The sequence below is a fragment of the Rutidosis leptorrhynchoides genome, chromosome 1 (assembly GCF_046630445.1).
Source record: "Rutidosis leptorrhynchoides isolate AG116_Rl617_1_P2 chromosome 1, CSIRO_AGI_Rlap_v1, whole genome shotgun sequence".
Classification (NCBI taxonomy): domain Eukaryota; kingdom Viridiplantae; phylum Streptophyta; class Magnoliopsida; order Asterales; family Asteraceae; genus Rutidosis; species Rutidosis leptorrhynchoides.
The window spans coordinates 30,090,214-30,109,584 of NC_092333.1; the positions used below are offsets into that span (position 1 = coordinate 30,090,214).

At 33.7% G+C, this 19,371-nt stretch overlaps 1 long non-coding RNA gene across 1 annotated transcript; it reads left to right on the forward strand.

Moving 5' to 3' along the window:
• Positions 1-17,643: 17,643 nt before the first annotated feature.
• Positions 17,644-18,708, forward strand: LOC139858275 (uncharacterized). The gene is made up of 3 exons (XR_011762874.1): positions 17,644-17,921; positions 18,135-18,290; positions 18,554-18,708. It is a non-coding gene; the product is annotated as an uncharacterized lncRNA (long non-coding RNA).
• Positions 18,709-19,371: the final 663 nt, after the last annotated feature.

Consider the following 19,371-nt stretch of genomic DNA (forward strand, 5'->3'; position numbering starts at 1 on the left):
CGTATTGATATTTGTTATTATATTGACCATATATGCAGTCATGCTTCTTTTTCTTTTACCACCAGAGGAATCTGTTTACTTCTACTATGCTCTTGGGGTTATAGTGTTTTTAATTCTCCCGTGTCTTTATGTTGCTATACGCATTGATATACACGATTTGTAATTTCTGTGTTGTTATCGGACTTTGTATTTTCCCTTATATGTCAGAGCTCTTTACCTTTTTATTCTGCTCTCGACTCTAAGTTAAGCGAGTAATGGTCCAGAATTTTTAGGTATGAAGTTTCGAATGAACCTAATGTTCTAAGCGTAATATCACGATTTGATTTGGTAAATTACCAGAATTACTGAGGATAGAACTATCAAGAATATATGTTCTTGATATGTTCAGAGATTAAGTAGAATGTAAGAGTCGTGTAACATGGCAAATAATGATTATAAAGTCTATGAATCATCATCTTCCATTAAAAATTTAGCATGACTTACTGTAATATAATCACGTTGGCCTGACGTCATTATATTATACTAACTCATGCTTCAATTTCCAACATTTCTTCAAAACATTTATAATTTAAACTTGAATTTTACTGAATATAGAAACTAAAATAGTTTCCTTTATAAAGATATCGCAAAGAGATACTTAATTGTGGACAAGAATCGTTATGAAAATATCTTCAGAAATATAGAGGATATTTATAACGACATTTTGGAATTTCTAAGTTAGAAGGTTGATGAAGAAAAATTTTTCGCAAGCTTTTAACATAACTTCGGAGCAAGATATTCTCTAAAGATTTCATCGGATCCAGAATTACTTGGATTCTTTGAATATAGGGTTTGGTCCTTGTATTTGTCCTTGGTCTCCTCCATGGTTAGCTCAATCCGTTTTTCAGTTCCAAATTTTCTTTTGAGCTTTTCCAACGTACCATTCTTTATTATCAAACTTTTGGCCATTGAGACCATCTACAATTTTGTTGTTTTCTCTGCATTTAATGCAGCTATATTTGATTCATCGGTTATCAATCCGAGATGGTTTCAAGAAATTTTATTTTTAGATGATTAAACGCTGATTGTAATCGTCAACGGATCTAATGGTTGATGAATAGGCGTTGTTGATTTCAAAAGTAATGAACGATAATTTCGGTAGTTTGATGTGATAATTCATCATAGAATACAAATGAATATAATTCATGAATGTAGTGATCTTTAGGAAGATTACACTTGCTAAAGCTTTACTTGGATTCCGATATGTCCAAATCAGAATAGGTAATTAAATTTGTATGAAAATGGTTGTTCTTTAGTGAACGGATACATATGTGGATGTAAGTAGTATAGTTACTAATTATTGAATCAGAATTTGAAGAATGTACAATGTAAGATATTGATGTGAGATATAAATATTTCTCGGGTTTTACCTACCCGTTAAAATATTTTCACAATTAACAGTTTGTACAAAAGGATTTTTAATTACAATCTTTATGAAGATATACGTTCATATATGTATTCTTCACGTATAATATAGATTTAATGAGTTAATATACTATTAAAATCATTTGATTTGCGGTTGAAGCGAGAATAAATAATCTTCAAAACTTGAGAGATTACATAATCATCGCAGAATCTTTCTTTAATGAAGTTATGAATCAATACTCCATCGTTCATTGTTATTGATTTACCTCGGTATATGATGTTGATGCTCGTGGAATTCTTGTGAAATTCACAAGGCACGAATGATGTTTTCTAAAGAGTTTTGAGTACATCGAAAATGAAAGTGTAAAACCAAACATGTATTTGAATAATACACTTAGTTTATTATGAAATGGAGTTTATTGTGATGAAGCAGTGATTAACGAGGAATGTATATCATAGCATATTAGTGATATGAATTAACCAAGTAGTACATACTATTTAAGATTCACACGTAATAGCTTAATACGAAAAGATTTATTATTGTTCCAAACCATATATATATATATATATATATATATATATATATATATATATATATATATATATATATATATATATATATATATATATATATATATATATATATATAAAGTATACATATATAATTTTCAGGAAGAATGAGTCAATACATCTTAACTCATTATTACTAATATTCCTTGGTATCTATGGGGCGTATGATGTTGATATTCGAGGTACAGATTATGGTGTTTGTTGTTGGTGAAGCTGATGTTGTTGGTGGTGATGCTGTTGGTACTGGTGGTGATGCTGGTTATGCTGTTGGTGCTGCTGCTGGTGCTCGTAGGTTTCGCACCATATTCTCCAGAGCCACCACTCGAGCGCGAAGCTCATTGACTTCTTCTATTATTCCGGGGTGATTGGCGGTTCGGACAAGTGGATGAATAAGATCTAGAATTTTAGATATTATATATTCGTGACTGGATACCCTGGAAATGAGGATGAAAATAGTGTTCCGAACGGGTTCGCCGGTAAGTGCTTCAGGTTCTTCACCAAGAGGTGAATTCGGTTGGTGGAAGGGATCACCTTCTTCTTGTCTCCATTGATTAAGTTTACTACGAACCCATCCCCAATTCATCCAAAATAGATGATGACTAATTGGTTGGTTCATTCCGGTTACGCTGCCATTGGAGCTCGAGGAGTTCGAGGAATCAAGTGAGAAATCCATATTATCTGATCGGAATAAGGGTTTTTGTTATGAGATGAGTGTTGAATATTGAATGATATATTTGTCTTCGTGATATACGTATATATAGCAAAAAGATTTCCGTAATTTACGGAGAAAATTTAGGAAAAGTGTTAGACAAAGTTTATTAAGATAGATATGATATGATATAATAAGATATGATGTGTCTATAATCCAATAATAGCAGTATGACGTGTCGAGATCATAAAATGATAAGTATGTAATCTGATAATCTTTCGATTAAAGACTTTCAATTCGTAATGGCCTATTCAGGTCTAGGGGCTTGAGCTATAGGATCCTTTAAATCGGTAATCCAAACCCTTCCATTCTAGAGTTTCGTAGACGCCATCCGTCAAGAAAATTCAATAACGAGAAATAAAAGGTATAAAAGTAATGAATATGAGTAGTGATGACATTATAATGTCTTTGAGATTCTCGATAACTCAATGACATTTTTTGGTTCGCAAACTGATGCATAAAGGCATAAAGCATATAGGTACGTGATATAACAGGGAGTTATATACGTTTGAGTATGAATAGTAACAAATATAGGAGTTTCAAAAATTCATGGATAATATTTTATGTAATACATATGTAATACACAAAATCATGATAAATGACATAGGAATGTCGAGAACGGTGTCGCATTTAAATGTGGTAGCGGAATTGAATAGTACTTAGGAGAATGAGCAGAGTTCTTAGATTGGCTCGGCATTCAAAGATAAGTAAAGTTTCTAAAGTATAGTGTAGCATTTAACAGTTAAAGGCAACAATTAAAGGTACTATAGTCAAAGGAAGTTGTAGTCCTACATTGCTAAGGTACCTAATTGTATAAGGCACACATAAAATGCAATCCTGGTTCTCTACAACAACCTGCTCTGATACCAATCTGTCACACCCCCAAAATGGACCAGGGGTAATTGTGACCAATCATATCATAACACAGTTGTATAAGCGAGAATGACTCTAAATGAGACGTTTTATTTATTAAATAAACAGCGGAAGCATTATTCAAAGTTTTACATCATAAGAGTACAGTAAATGGAAAATGTCTTAAACAAAATGATAAATATGAATGACGGACTCCATGCAAGCAGCAAAGCATACATCAATCATCTAGTAGCAAGTAGCAGCTAGCTCAATCATCACCTGAGACAAAACACGCTTAAAGTGTCAACCAAAAAGGTTGAGTGAAATTCACAGGTTTATAAATAATATCCAAAGTTTTAGACCACAAGATTTAGTTTAAAGTTGATTGATATAGAAATATCAATCTAAAAGTGTTGCTGCATTTTGTAATATCGCTACTAAACAAGTTTACCCTATGACACCTTGTACTGTCAGTGTCGTGGAATCATTATTATGTAACCAAAGACCAACGGTCGAATGGTTAGAGACGTTACTCTCAATAGGCCTACTCACAATAATTAAGTTTGCATTTAAACGTAGCAATTAACGATATTACGGTAGGGATTTAGCAGGAATCAAAGCATGACATCATAGTTAACAATTTAGTACTTGTGTCTAAGCGTAAAACAGTTATAAAGCAAGCATGTATCTCACCCCAAAAGTTATAAAACAGTTATGAAATAGTAAAAAGTGGGGCTATGAAGTTCACCTTAGTAGCACAAAAGAGTATTCCACGAAAGAATTGAACGGAAGGACGTGACCGAGATCTCAACCTAGAGATAGAACGTATGATCAGACATTGACTAACAGACAATAGTATATAGTACTATATTGATAGTAATGGTTTACTAAAGAATTTTCATTTTCGGAAGGTTACTATTTATGGAAAGTTTCCACTTATAGTAATTTTCCAATTTTAGAAAGTTCGGGTTAATGTTTAGCAAGACGTTGTATAACTTTACTCAAACTTCGTTGCTATCAAATAAGTCAGGAATGACCAGATGTAACCGGGGGCCCAGGATTCTTGACCAGAATCTAAGTCATGGCATTCGAGATCCACAAGCTTACCCATAAATGGCAACCTAGACATCATTCACTTACGACCGTGAGTAGCGATGAAGTTCACATGAATTATACATTATCTTTGATTAACCTTCACTTTAGGTGTATACACACAACGAATTATTAATGTACTTAATAATTATATATGTGATAATATAACCTAAGTTTTATTTAATATTTAGTTATTATACCTTAGTATGCCTTATATATATTAAATATAATTACCTTTAAATAAATACCTAAATTACTTCAAAAATAATAGTGTTTTATTAATCGAACATTATTCAAAAATGTCTAAATAATAAATTAAATATCTAAAAATTACATACATAATTTTTATAGTCTTAGTTAATCATATATATTAGTAGAAAAATTTAAGAAAACGTTTTTATTATATTTTTGTATTTATTTTTGTTTTTACCCTTAATGTATTCACAAAACAATTTTAATTCTACATAATTACTAAATAAACCCAAATAATTATTTTTATAATTTTTATAAGTTTCTATCAGTCTAATAACCTGTAGAAAAATATTTAAAAAAATATTTTTTTATTATTTTATATTTATTCTTAATTTACCTTCGAATTACATAATAATAGAGTTTAATTATATAATAAATACCAATTCGACCCAAGTAATTATTTTTATAATTTTTTTTCAGATCTATATAAGTTTTAAAAACTCAGAAAAAAAATTATATATATTTTATTTTTGGTTAAAAGTAATTATTACGAATTTTACATTGTTTTTACGTTTAAACACTACATAATTCGTATTTAATTATAAATAATATTCCATAAATTATCAAAATTATTTTTATGCATCATAACACTTATAATACTAATTATAACATATAAACATAATTAATTTCGAATTTTACAAAGAATATACAATAAATATAAATATAAATGACAATATTGAAAAAAATTAATAAAAATAGAAAGTACCTCAAATTTTCTTCAAGGTTTTGAGAGAATAACTTAAGTTTTTGTGTTTGGCAAGAAAAAATGAATGAGGAGTCATGTATTTATAGGTAAAAAATTGTTGGTGAAAAGAAAAAAAAATAATAAAATAAAGGTGCCAATTTTGACAAAATAATAAAAACATGTTAAAAATGTTTTTAATAAGTTTTTGTTTTTGAAAATATTTAGTCAAAATTCATGAGCTCATTATTTAATTTATAAAAAAAATCTTATTTCTTTTTATTTTTATTTTTTTTATAAGCTAAAAATATATATAATGATTAAAATAACTTATCATTTAATTAATAATTATGTTACATATAGTTTTAAATATAATACGCATTAATATTAACTAAAGTTATTTTATATAATTAGTGTAACATCCCGCGTTTTTCCGTTAAATTTAATTTTAACACCGTTTTTTTTTTTAAAAACATAATCTTTCGTATTTAAATTAATAGTTTTCGTGAGTAACGTTCATTATATTTCCGCTATTTAATTTTGACATCACCCGTTTACTCGAGCGTTTTAAAAATATTCGTTTGGTTAATTCCCGCACCCGCTTTGAAACTTGAGGGACAAATCTTGTCACTTGGCCAAATTGGAGCAACTAGTCACCACCTCCCACCATTATCTCCTCATTTCTTTTCTTTCTTCTTTTCTCTCAACCAAGAACTCCCATCCTAAATTCTTCATCATCTTCAATCATCATCCAAATTCAAGCAAGGAATCAAACATCAAAACAAATTGTACTTTTGGAATCCTCGTTTCATCCTCTTCGGTTTGATACTAGTCTCATGGCATGGGGTAAGAATTTCTCATGAAACCCTAACTTGTTAAATTCGTTTTTAGACTTGTCAAGTGGTTAATTAGTGTCTATGGCTCGTAGGGATGTCGTGTATGTAATTTGTATGCTCGTTCTTCGTGTTTTGAAAATATGACATGAACACCCAAATGGGTCTAGCTTAATCTTGAGTTTTGGTTGCTCAAATGATGTTATAAGATAAAGTGTATGTGTTAAAAGTGTTAGTTACTTCATTAGCTTCGTTTTGATATGTTGGATGATGAAGAACTAGCTCAATAACATGAAATGTGTTTTTGGTGGATCGATTATCGTTTTGGTAGGAACTTGATGCGGTTGAATGCTAGTTGAGACACTTGTTTGAATGTATGCTAGTTAACTAGTTAAATTGTATGCGTAAATAGCTTCGAAATGGTGTGATGTATGCTAGCGTTTGATTAGTGAATCATAAGTCTCATTTGTGTCGAAATTGATTTTTGAAACGATAACGTGGCTAGTGATTTTGACGTAGTAAATGTTTATTGAAACTTGGAATATGTGTTTAGTTGTAATGTATGCTTCATTACCTTCAAAACGGCATATCGTATGTGTAAATTGGATTCCCGAATCATAAAATACGTTTTACGAACTTGAAACTTTGAAAATAAACCTTTCTTGATCAATTGACGAGTTTTCGGTTATTGTAAATGATGTTTTTGATTGATGTTATGTGGTTAGTTGTATTCCTCGTCAAAATACCTTTTCGACGATATATGATAGGCATTATAAGTGTTTGCGGGTCAAGAGTGGGGTTGGAAAATGTTTTGGTTCGTGCATACTTTGAAAAACTGACCAGAAATCTCTGCCCAGATGGTGGCGCGGCGCGCCCCATCCCCGCGCGGCGCGCAGATGTGCCTGGTCAGATTCTGACCTCCTCGTCCCATTTCACGTGAAATGTTTGACTAGCTACCGACCTCCGATTCACATGAAACTTGTTTTAATATACTTGTATATGAATATTTAGCATAGAAAAATAGTCCGGGACCCGACCCGAACGCGTTGACTTTTTCGTTGACTTTGACCAAGTTTGACTTTTAGTCAAACTTAACCAAACTTTTATACAATCATTCTAACATGCTTTTATACTTGTTTCTTGTATGAAACTTGACAACGTGATTCACATGCTATACTTAATCGAGTCGTAACGAGCCATAGGACTAATTGAACACATTTCACCCGACCTTGTGTCGTAACCGGTTAATTGATACAACTTATTTGTTTAGGTCAAGGCTAAGCAACTTTCATGCACACGTTTACTTTGTGAAGTACATTTATACTCGTGCACTCGAGGTGAGATCATAGTCCCACTTTTTACTCTTTTGAACTTACTTTTGGGATGAGAAAACATAAACGATTCTTTTGAACTAAGTGAACACAAGAACGGGAAAACAAACATTCTACATACGAGTTTAGAACGAAAATCCTCAATCCGATTATCATTAGTTACATCAGATGGTGTAAGCGAGAACTTATGTTATATGGCCATATGGGTTTGACAAACCCTCATTCAAACGGTTCGCTACCGTTTACGAATGAAATATATTTTCGGGAACAGTGTTGTTCTAGCACTAATTGATGGGGTATTCAACGGACGGAATGTTAAGCTTTGATAATTGGGTGCTCGTGAATATTAACTTTTAGAATGTACTACTATTATCTCAACTTTGCAAATCTTGTGGTTCGACTTACTTTACTTTTACTCACTTACTCAAACCTATGATTTCACCAACGTTTTTACGTTGACAGATTCTTCTATGTTTTCTCAGGTTTTCACATGGCTAATTGTTACACGCTTCCGCACTCTTTGATTACTTGATTGGAGTCTACCATGCATGCATACGCTAGGGATAGCATTTTTGGATTCAAACTTTTGTCTACTTACTTACGCTATTTATAGCAACTGTGGTTTCAAACTAATTATGTCGCAAGTTATTTCATTCATACTTTATAACTTTGTAAACTTAAACTTATTGTCGATCCGTTTGTTAAACTAAACTTTGTACCTTTCAAATGAACGCGACATAATTTTGGTCAAACGAGTCTCATATAGGGACTACGACCACGCAACGGGACCTAAGTTAACGACGCCGTCAATAACGGTTTTGGTCGGGTCGTTACAAGTGGTATCAGAGCGTTGGTTGTAGGGAACTAGGACGTGCATTAGTGTGTCTGACAGAGTCGTTAGGACGCATTAGTGAGTCTAGACTACAACCGGATAGTTAGCATTTGCATTCTGACATACATTTGCTATAGATAGCACTTACTTGACTACTTGTGCATTATACTTGAATCATTCTTAGGCAAACTTTTTAATGGTACCCAACCTTCATCATACGAACTCGTATTCCGCCACTTTTTGGTAACACACGTAAATTCATGATTCATACACGTATGGAAGACGACGACTTCATTAGTCACACTTGTTCGGGAACTCTGTCTCCCGGATTGTTATTTGCCACCGTTTCAACTTACTATCGGTTTCCCACTGGTGTTTCTTACTATCTACTTTTTGGTGTTACTACCATCACTACTCTAGGTGAGTATCGTCATCAACATTTATCACTACGGTTGAGTGCTACTCGTTATCATGACTCGTTACTCTTTTCATACCTGAATACATTTTTGTCTGACTCGAACCGCATTGACGTGAACAATCATTTATACACTTCCCTCGGGGAACGCTTCCTTAGAATTGCAGAAATTCTTTCGATTTAATATGAGTCACGTTTGAGACGTCGTTACATTTTGTTCATTTTAGGTCTTCACGATTACACGAACTTGAATCTATAGAGTGATGTGGGAATGGAGGTATGAGTTAGCGTAATATAACGACACTCGATCAACGTGGTTATATTACGGTAAGACATACCAAAGTTCTAGTGACGCGTGATGGTGGTTAGACTCGATCAACCTAAACACCACCATGTGCCGTGTACATGACTTCATCTTTTCAGGTTTGGACATCCGAAAACTCCGAGAATATTTATAACAACCATACCGGGGACACACCTTCAATTATTGTCAAATTATATTTATACTTCCGAATGAATTACCGATTCCATTCGACTTCAACCGTATGTCACACGGGTATACTAGCTCGTCCTCGCGCAGTCTTATTGACTAACTACAATTTACTCGTTATGCTCACATCGGGACGGAAACTTCTCTTGCATCACCCTCGTACTTCCGGTTCAGGAGGTCCTTATTCTAAATTCTCAATGGAGAGCGACTCTTCACGTCATACAAGTATTCGCCGCGAGGGTGGATAGTCCTAACAATCGTTTTCAAAACCCGGTAAGAACTTGCCCCGACGAACGTTTTTGGAAACCGATAAATCTTCCGCGACGCGAATTTTCTTGAGAAACTTGTCCTAGCTAACGTTTTCAATTCCTAGCAAACTTGTTCAATATGCCTTAGGGAAATGTACCCCGTTTCGGATCGAGATCCTCGTTTCACTTCTAGATTTTGGAGTACCTTACAAAAAGCCTCGGGACCGCGTTTAGACATGAGTACCGCGTACCATCCACAACCCGACGGACCGAACAAACATGCGATTTAAACCTTGGAAACCATAATACAAGTTTGTATTACCAACTTCAAATTTACTTGAGAAAAGTATTTTCCTTTAACCGAATCCTCGTACTACAATGATTTTCATTCGAGTTTTAACGTCACTCCTTTTGAAACCACATGTGACCGGAAACGTCATTCTCCTTTGTCGAACCAAGTAAACGATGATCAATTCACCGGGGCCGAGGTTATTCATGAGCAACCGAGAAAATTTATTCATATTCAGGTAAAACCCTACGCGACTCGTAATCACCAAGAGCTACGCCGATTTAGACGTAAACATTTCAAATTCCACGTGGGAAACCGCGTCACGTTAAGAGTCGCACCTTGGAAAGGTGCAATCCGTTTCGGGAAAACGTAGGAAGCTAAATCCGCGATATTTTGATCCTTTAAATTCTTGGGGTGTTTTGGACCCGTCGCTAGCCGTTTAGACTTTTCCGACTCATTTTGGGTCTCCGTTTATCCTACATTCGATGTATCAACTCAAAGACGTGTTTTGCGAAACGAGAACTTGTTATCTCCTTTGATGAACTCACTATCGACGATAACCCTCACTTCCTAGGAGGACCGGTTGAAACCATAAATCGTGAAGCCAAACCTTAAAACAACATATGATCCCGACCGTCAAAATTCGTTGAAATACCCTAGGACGTACTTCTCCCTCACTCGTGGAATTGGCAACGCAAGATCTCGAGGAAGATTCAACAACTACTACTTCCAACTAAATTTCGGGACGAAATTTCTTTTGAGGTGTGGATAATGTAACATCCCGCGTTTTTCCGTTAAATTTAATTTTAACACCGTTTTTTTTTTAAAAACATAATCTTTCGTATTTAAATTAATAGTTTTCGTGAGTAACGTTCATTATATTTCCGCTATTTAATTTTGACATCACCCGTTTACTCGAGCGTTTTAAAAATATTCGTTTGGTTAATTCCCGCACCCGCTTTGAAACTTGAGGGACAAATCTTGTCACTTGGCCAAATTGGAGCAACTAGTCACCACCTCCCACCATTATCTCCTCATTTCTTTTCTTTCTTCTTTTCTCTCAACCAAGAACTCCCATCCTAAATTCTTCATCATCTTCAATCATCATCCAAATTCAAGCAAGGAATCAAACATCAAAACAAATTGTACTTTTGGAATCCTCGTTTCATCCTCTTCGGTTTGATACTAGTCTCATGGCATGGGGTAAGAATTTCTCATGAAACCCTAACTTGTTAAATTCGTTTTTAGACTTGTCAAGTGGTTAATTAGTGTCTATGGCTCGTAGGGATGTCGTGTATGTAATTTGTATGCTCGTTCTTCGTGTTTTGAAAATATGACATGAACACCCAAATGGGTCTAGCTTAATCTTGAGTTTTGGTTGCTCAAATGATGTTATAAGATAAAGTGTATGTGTTAAAAGTGTTAGTTACTTCATTAGCTTCGTTTTGATATGTTGGATGATGAAGAACTAGCTCAATAACATGAAATGTGTTTTTGGTGGATCGATTATCGTTTTGGTAGGAACTTGATGCGGTTGAATGCTAGTTGAGACACTTGTTTGAATGTATGCTAGTTAACTAGTTAAATTGTATGCGTAAATAGCTTCGAAATGGTGTGATGTATGCTAGCGTTTGATTAGTGAATCATAAGTCTCATTTGTGTCGAAATTGATTTTTGAAACGATAACGTGGCTAGTGATTTTGACGTAGTAAATGTTTATTGAAACTTGGAATATGTGTTTAGTTGTAATGTATGCTTCATTACCTTCAAAACGGCATATCGTATGTGTAAATTGGATTCCCGAATCATAAAATACGTTTTACGAACTTGAAACTTTGAAAATAAACCTTTCTTGATCAATTGACGAGTTTTCGGTTATTGTAAATGATGTTTTTGATTGATGTTATGTGGTTAGTTGTATTCCTCGTCAAAATACCTTTTCGACGATATATGATAGGCATTATAAGTGTTTGCGGGTCAAGAGTGGGGTTGGAAAATGTTTTGGTTCGTGCATACTTTGAAAAACTGACCAGAAATCTCTGCCCAGATGGTGGCGCGGCGCGCCCCATCCCCGCGCGGCGCGCAGATGTGCCTGGTCAGATTCTGACCTCCTCGTCCCATTTCACGTGAAATGTTTGACTAGCTACCGACCTCCGATTCACATGAAACTTGTTTTAATATACTTGTATATGAATATTTAGCATAGAAAAATAGTCCGGGACCCGACCCGAACGCGTTGACTTTTTCGTTGACTTTGACCAAGTTTGACTTTTAGTCAAACTTAACCAAACTTTTATACAATCATTCTAACATGCTTTTATACTTGTTTCTTGTATGAAACTTGACAACGTGATTCACATGCTATACTTAATCGAGTCGTAACGAGCCATAGGACTAATTGAACACATTTCACCCGACCTTGTGTCGTAACCGGTTAATTGATACAACTTATTTGTTTAGGTCAAGGCTAAGCAACTTTCATGCACACGTTTACTTTGTGAAGTACATTTATACTCGTGCACTCGAGGTGAGATCATAGTCCCACTTTTTACTCTTTTGAACTTACTTTTGGGATGAGAAAACATAAACGATTCTTTTGAACTAAGTGAACACAAGAACGGGAAAACAAACATTCTACATACGAGTTTAGAACGAAAATCCTCAATCCGATTATCATTAGTTACATCAGATGGTGTAAGCGAGAACTTATGTTATATGGCCATATGGGTTTGACAAACCCTCATTCAAACGGTTCGCTACCGTTTACGAATGAAATATATTTTCGGGAACAGTGTTGTTCTAGCACTAATTGATGGGGTATTCAACGGACGGAACGTTAAGCTTTGATAATTGGGTGCTCGTGAATATTAACTTTTAGAATGTACTACTATTATCTCAACTTTGCAAATCTTGTGGTTCGACTTACTTTACTTTTACTCACTTACTCAAACCTATGATTTCACCAACGTTTTTGCGTTGACAGATTCTTCTATGTTTTCTCAGGTTTTCACATGGCTAATTGTTACACGCTTCCGCACTCTTTGATTACTTGATTGGAGTCTACCATGCATGCATACGCTAGGGATAGCATTTTTGGATTCAAACTTTTGTCTACTTACTTACGCTATTTATAGCAACTGTGGTTTCAAACTAATTATGTCGCAAGTTATTTCATTCATACTTTATAACTTTGTAAACTTAAACTTATTGTCGATCCGTTTGTTAAACTAAACTTTGTACCTTTCAAATGAACGCGACATAATTTTGGTCAAACGAGTCTCATATAGGGACTACGACCACGCAACGGGACCTAAGTTAACGACGCCGTCAATAACGGTTTTGGTCGGGTCGTTACAATTAGTGTAAACTTTAGTTAACAGAACATGTCGACTAAAAATAAATATTTGATCAACGTCGAATTTAATTATGTATTACGTATGGATAACAACCCTATAGTCAAATTAGTCAATTCAGGTATGGAAATATGAGAGTTGTTATAATTTGGGCCTTATCGGGCCCATTAATCGACTTCTGTACATGAGCCGAAGGAGGTTCAACAATCTGTACAGGCTCCAATACAGCATCCACTTCCACTTTAATCGACTCAAATCTCAATTCCACACCAACAGCCATCAAGCCTAACCCATTTCCACAAACCGAAATTGAAGTCGAGGGAGTAACACAGACCGGGATATTTGTATGATTTAAAATAGAATTTGCAGCATGAGTAGCAGCATCCTTCTATAAGGAATATATGATTCTTCGTATGTCATTGTTATGTTTGCAAATTAAATAAATAAATTTGCAATTGCAATTGCAATATCCATTGTAAAATGTAATGAAACTCAACTTAGAACCGTAAGCAAAAGAGACTTGTAAAAGCTAAAGAAGCCCAATCCACAGGTATCATAAAAGCACATAAGAGGCTTAGCCCCTGGTGAAGCAGGCCTTTTATTGTGTTGAAACTAAATATAGTCAACAACGAAAAACAAATTCATCATATATATTTGAATATGAATTACCATATTATCTAATAGACAAAAAACGATTAATAGTAACTAAGAGCATTTTCGTCCTTTCACTTTTATTTATTTATTTATTTATTTTTAACTAAATTTCATTACACCAATAAAGCCCCCCTACACTTTCTTCAAAAATTCAAATCGACCCCCCAAACAGGAGGGTAAAGTGTCAAATAACAATTTTCATAAAAAAATCTTAAATAAACTCCACCCGAATATTCAACGGGTCATATCTTTTCGCTCGCAACGAGTTAAATTTTTCCGACACCATCGTTAAACTCGAAATAATTTTAGGAACACAATGTCACTAACTATACGCAAAACGGACGCTTTTTAAAAAACGCTAAATATTTGGGGTACTTTTCATACACGTTGATTTTACGTTAAATTTTTAAAAGTCGACAATTTCATAGCGAAAAGCGGAGATGCGCATATATTGTTAATTTAAAATAACATTTAAATCTTTCACGGGTTATACCTTTTAGTTCGACTTGAGTTGCGCTTCAACGACATCATCGTTAGTCACAAAATTATTTTACAAATCAAACGCAATAAAATACATTGAAAATCGAACCTCCGACACGAAGCGATGGTTCGAAAACTAGTTATCTCAAATTATTAAATAACATGATTGATCATGGTACATGATTTGTGAAAGGAAAAATAAGGAGCCCATTATTTATTATTTTATTTATTATTACATGTTGTTTATGCATAAAAATGTAACTAGATGAGTCTAGTTACAAGATAAACTAGGATTGCAGTTGTACTTGAGTGGTAGTGGCCTGCCCCTAACATATTTGAGGTCAGGAGTTCGACTCCACTCCAGGGCAACAATTAATGCAATTATATTCCTGCCATGTAAGGATCCACTCATGGCACCTTTCCCACATTGTGTTGGGGGGGGGGGGGGGTAAAGGGGAGGGGGGTTTTACTTGACCGTACCCTTGGATCGGTTCAAGGTTTCCTCCCGGGCAGCGATAGGGGGCGGGTTAATATCACTGCATCGGCATAGTCGAAACGGAAGATGATCGCAACGGGTGGTTAAGTCCCCTCGGGTGATCCCAAATTTGCTATTCTAAAAATAAAAATAAAAAAGTTACAAGACAAACTCTCCACCCTCTAATTTTATGTCAAATGTAAATTAATAATAAAATTGTCTTCTTTAACACACAATTATAATTTATATAATGATGATGATAATGATGATAATGAATTTATATAAAAGAAAGTGAACATTCTGCCAAAATATCTCTTCATCACATAAAGCGTGATGTACACTTCCAATGTGTCAGATGCTCAGAAACACCCCTATCTAACTTACAAGTGTCACACCTCTATTCAATAACACGTGTCCACCAAAACACAATGGTTCAAAACCACATACAAACTTATTTCCTTCCACTCTCTCTCTCTCACATCTTAACTCTCCTCTCATCTCTTCTCTCATCTCTGATTGAAAAAAATACGAACCCAACCTGACCTAATATACAGCCATTTCACTTCTCCGACGACGTCAATCTGTAACAGAAAACGTGTAGTATTAATCCATACATTTTTTCAATCATAACGATACCGATTATGCGTAATACTACCATTGTTCAATGAATCGAATCGGTCCGATGAACGAAAGGTCGCCGGAATAATTGAGCCCGACAAAGTTCAGTCTATTAATACTACACCGGTCACCATCCACAATTCATCTTATTCCGGTAATTTTCGATTTTGTGAATTTCGACGATTCATATTATATTGATCTGTTGTATGAAACTCTAATTATTCGTACGACTATATTATTGTTAAATTCGTAATTTCGCTATTAACCATTGTTCCAGTAACCATCCAACATTCATCGTATTCATATCTTAGTTCAAGTATTAACACCCATTCTTTGATTTATATTTTTTTATGCCTAAATTGGTTCTATAATCCCTAACCATACGCAGAAATTCATAAATGTGTTTTGTCAAATCGTTCAGATTATTTTCTAATTAACCATACCCAGAAATTCATATAATTTATCTTTTTTTTACACTAATTTGTCAGTTTACATCTAAAATTCGTTTACAAGTGTCCATATTATACTGATTAGTGAAATAAATTAGGCTTAAACCCTAATCTAAAATTTGTTAATAACTTCATTCTTATTTACATTAGGGTTTTTTTTTTTTTTTTTTCTGATTTGTGGTGTGGTTTTAATACATGTATAATCCTCTTCTTTCCTTTTCTGTTTACGTTTTTAACAAGATACATTGTCAACATAGGTATTCTTTGATGCACACTACGTGTTTGATGAAATGTTTAAGACAAATTTGGTTATAGACATGTGTACGCTTTTGTGAAGTTACCACCCATTTGATTTTATTTACTTTGTATATACCTAAATTTTCATGTTATTGATGTATACTTGCTTCAGTTTAATAAAGAAACCATACTATACTACTACATATGATAACATGGATTTATGTTAATTCTTTGACTTGATTCAAAATTCAGGCAATATTTACTCAATTATATGTCATTTAATGTGGCACTTTGCAACTTTCAGTGTTTATGCCATGAAATAGTCGTTACATATTTTCCAATTTCCACATCGGTGTGAGTAGGGTTCATGGCTACATCACATTACATATAGTGTTATAATTAGCGTGTACATGTTTTTGCCTCAGAAGCATATATTATAGGATGAATATAGTTTAATAGACCGTGTATTCAAATTGTTAGATGTTAACTGAGTTTCCAGTCATTGTTTTTATTATTTTAAAGGCTGGATAGTTAAAAGAGTAATATAGTTGTAGTTTAATATGTGTTGTATTTAAATTGTTGGATGTTACTGAGTGTCCAATATTTGTTTCTATCATTATGGATGTCAAATAGTTACAAGAGTAATATTACATCAAGATGTCAATGGACTGCGATTCAACGAGTATTTTGATCAACTGAAAATGGTATACAAAGAATAATTGCATTGATTAATTTTAGAAGTTCGATACTTTTTAGTTTAGGTAGTTTTGATAATTTACTGAATACACATTGAAACTCTAATAGCCATGAGTATGTATTGCCCCTAAAAATTGATTACGTAATATTATTACGCAATGGTTCAATATTTGGTTTCATCGTCTAATTATTATTATTATTATTATTCAAAAAGCATGCCTAACCCTCTGTAATTTCCTGAAGTAAATGCTTTACATGAGTAATATGCATAGATCCTTATTGTGTGTATACTTATGTTGTGGAAGGTCACTGTGTTAATGTGTCAAAATTTATGCATTCTAACAAGACTAAGCATAGAAGTTGTATGTTACTTAGAGAAAATGTTTTAAGTTTATGCATCTAATGTCTAAAATATCCAATATGGGGCTTCTGTTATCTTCAGTTTTAATCACCTATTTTAGATGTTTTTGCTTTATTCATGTATAATGATTAGCTCTTCCCAATTCTCACTTACAAGGGCCAGTGGCAAGACGCAGATATCATAAAAGGTATTACTTCTACCATTTTGTTCCTTATAAAAATGATCAACCTTTACTACTTGTGTTATATAAGTATGCTTATGCTTATATGCTTTTGTACTGTGTTTGACAAGCGAGCGGGCTTTTAAGTTGTTGATATCATTATTTAGCGACATTAATGAGGATAAATATCATGATCATAGGATAACACAAGTAGTAAAGGTTGATCATTTTTAGATAAGTTTTTTAATACAGTGATTGCTCTTTCTAGCATTTTTATGCTTGAACAACGTTTTATGGCTATCTTTTACAGTTTATTTTGTACAGTAATCTCTCATAGCAAATAGCAATGTGGCTGCTTCAGATAATTGCAACAGTGTTACAAACTGATATGGGTGCACTCAATAGCAATTGGAATATCAAATTACTTTTGAGATGGGAGGTACATTATTTCTTACTTAAACTTCATGTTATCATATTAATCTATTTAACGATCTGTTAATTATAAGATTGATTCATTGTCGATATGAACACATTATTGGATTCTATTAATGTTTCGACTTCTACACAATTTTGATTCATTGTCACAATGTTTTGGTGTTGAATGTTTCAGTCAACTATATGATTTTGCCTACTGTTCTTGATATGGGTACAGGAAAGCTGGCTTCAAGCACTTAAATTTCGGGCATTGAAGGTGAAAAATGCAACATGCTTTCAAGCTGTATGTATTAGTCGCACACAACTGTTGAAAGACTTTTTCTTGGTTTAGTAAAATTAACGAGTACCTTACTTCTCATCCCGAATACATTAGGTAATATATGGGTCATGGAGAAGGATAAGGATATGGATTATTTCGGCTTGGATCAGAGTGTTAAAGGCTACAATTTTCGAATTTGGTTTCATCATTATTCTTTTGCAAAGTCTGCTCTCTATGGTCAATTTTTGATTGAAAATTGATGGGTTGACTTGTGCTGACATTTTAACTTTTAAAAGTCAAAACGGCCAATTTTTTGGGGAGTTCTTATTCTGTTTTTCTTTTGGTAATGTGGGTAATGGACTTGGTTGATGTTACAGGATGTGCAAGTATTAAAGATTTTGATGGTGGTACAAGACATATAATTGTAAAAGATGCTACTTTTTGGTTGATCTACCATCCATATGCAAAGTTTTAAGTTTATGGGTTTTTGTATAACTTATTTGGCATCTGTATTAATTTTGAAAAGTGTAATTGGGATGTACATTAATAATCCGTCCTAGGTTGTTTTTGGTCATTTTGTAGTTGTCATGTAATCGTCATTTTGTACTCTCTTTATCATACCGTTAATTGATATAACATATACGTTTCCAGTTTGTTTGATTAAGAGTTTCCGTGCAACGCACGGGCTCTTAAAGGCTAGTTAACCATCTATTTATATAACCGCGACACTTAAATGTTATGTACATAATCAATTATTTTATTGAATATGAATACCCATTATTTTTAAGGAATTGATAACATCAACCAACTATATTACTATATTAACTATTAGACAAAATTCATGAATATTACTTAGGGCATTTCCGTCTTTTCATTTTTTTTTCCCTTTTCAAAAGATAAAATTGTACAAATGGTCCATTATGTTTGTATCAAATAGTATGATTGACCTTTATCTAATATTTTTAGCGCCGTTGACCCTCATTTATCGAAATTTGGCACCGATGACCCCATGCATAAACTCTGTTAGTTTTGAGGAGTTAAGTTTCCTCATGTGCTAGGCACGTGAGGGCAATTTAGTCCAACTACATTTTGATGTGCATTTACAAGTTACTCCCTGTTTCCAAAATCCTATTGATGTATTCCCCTCTTTTCAATACTCGTTCCCAATTCATCTGGTTTACAAACCTTAACTTGA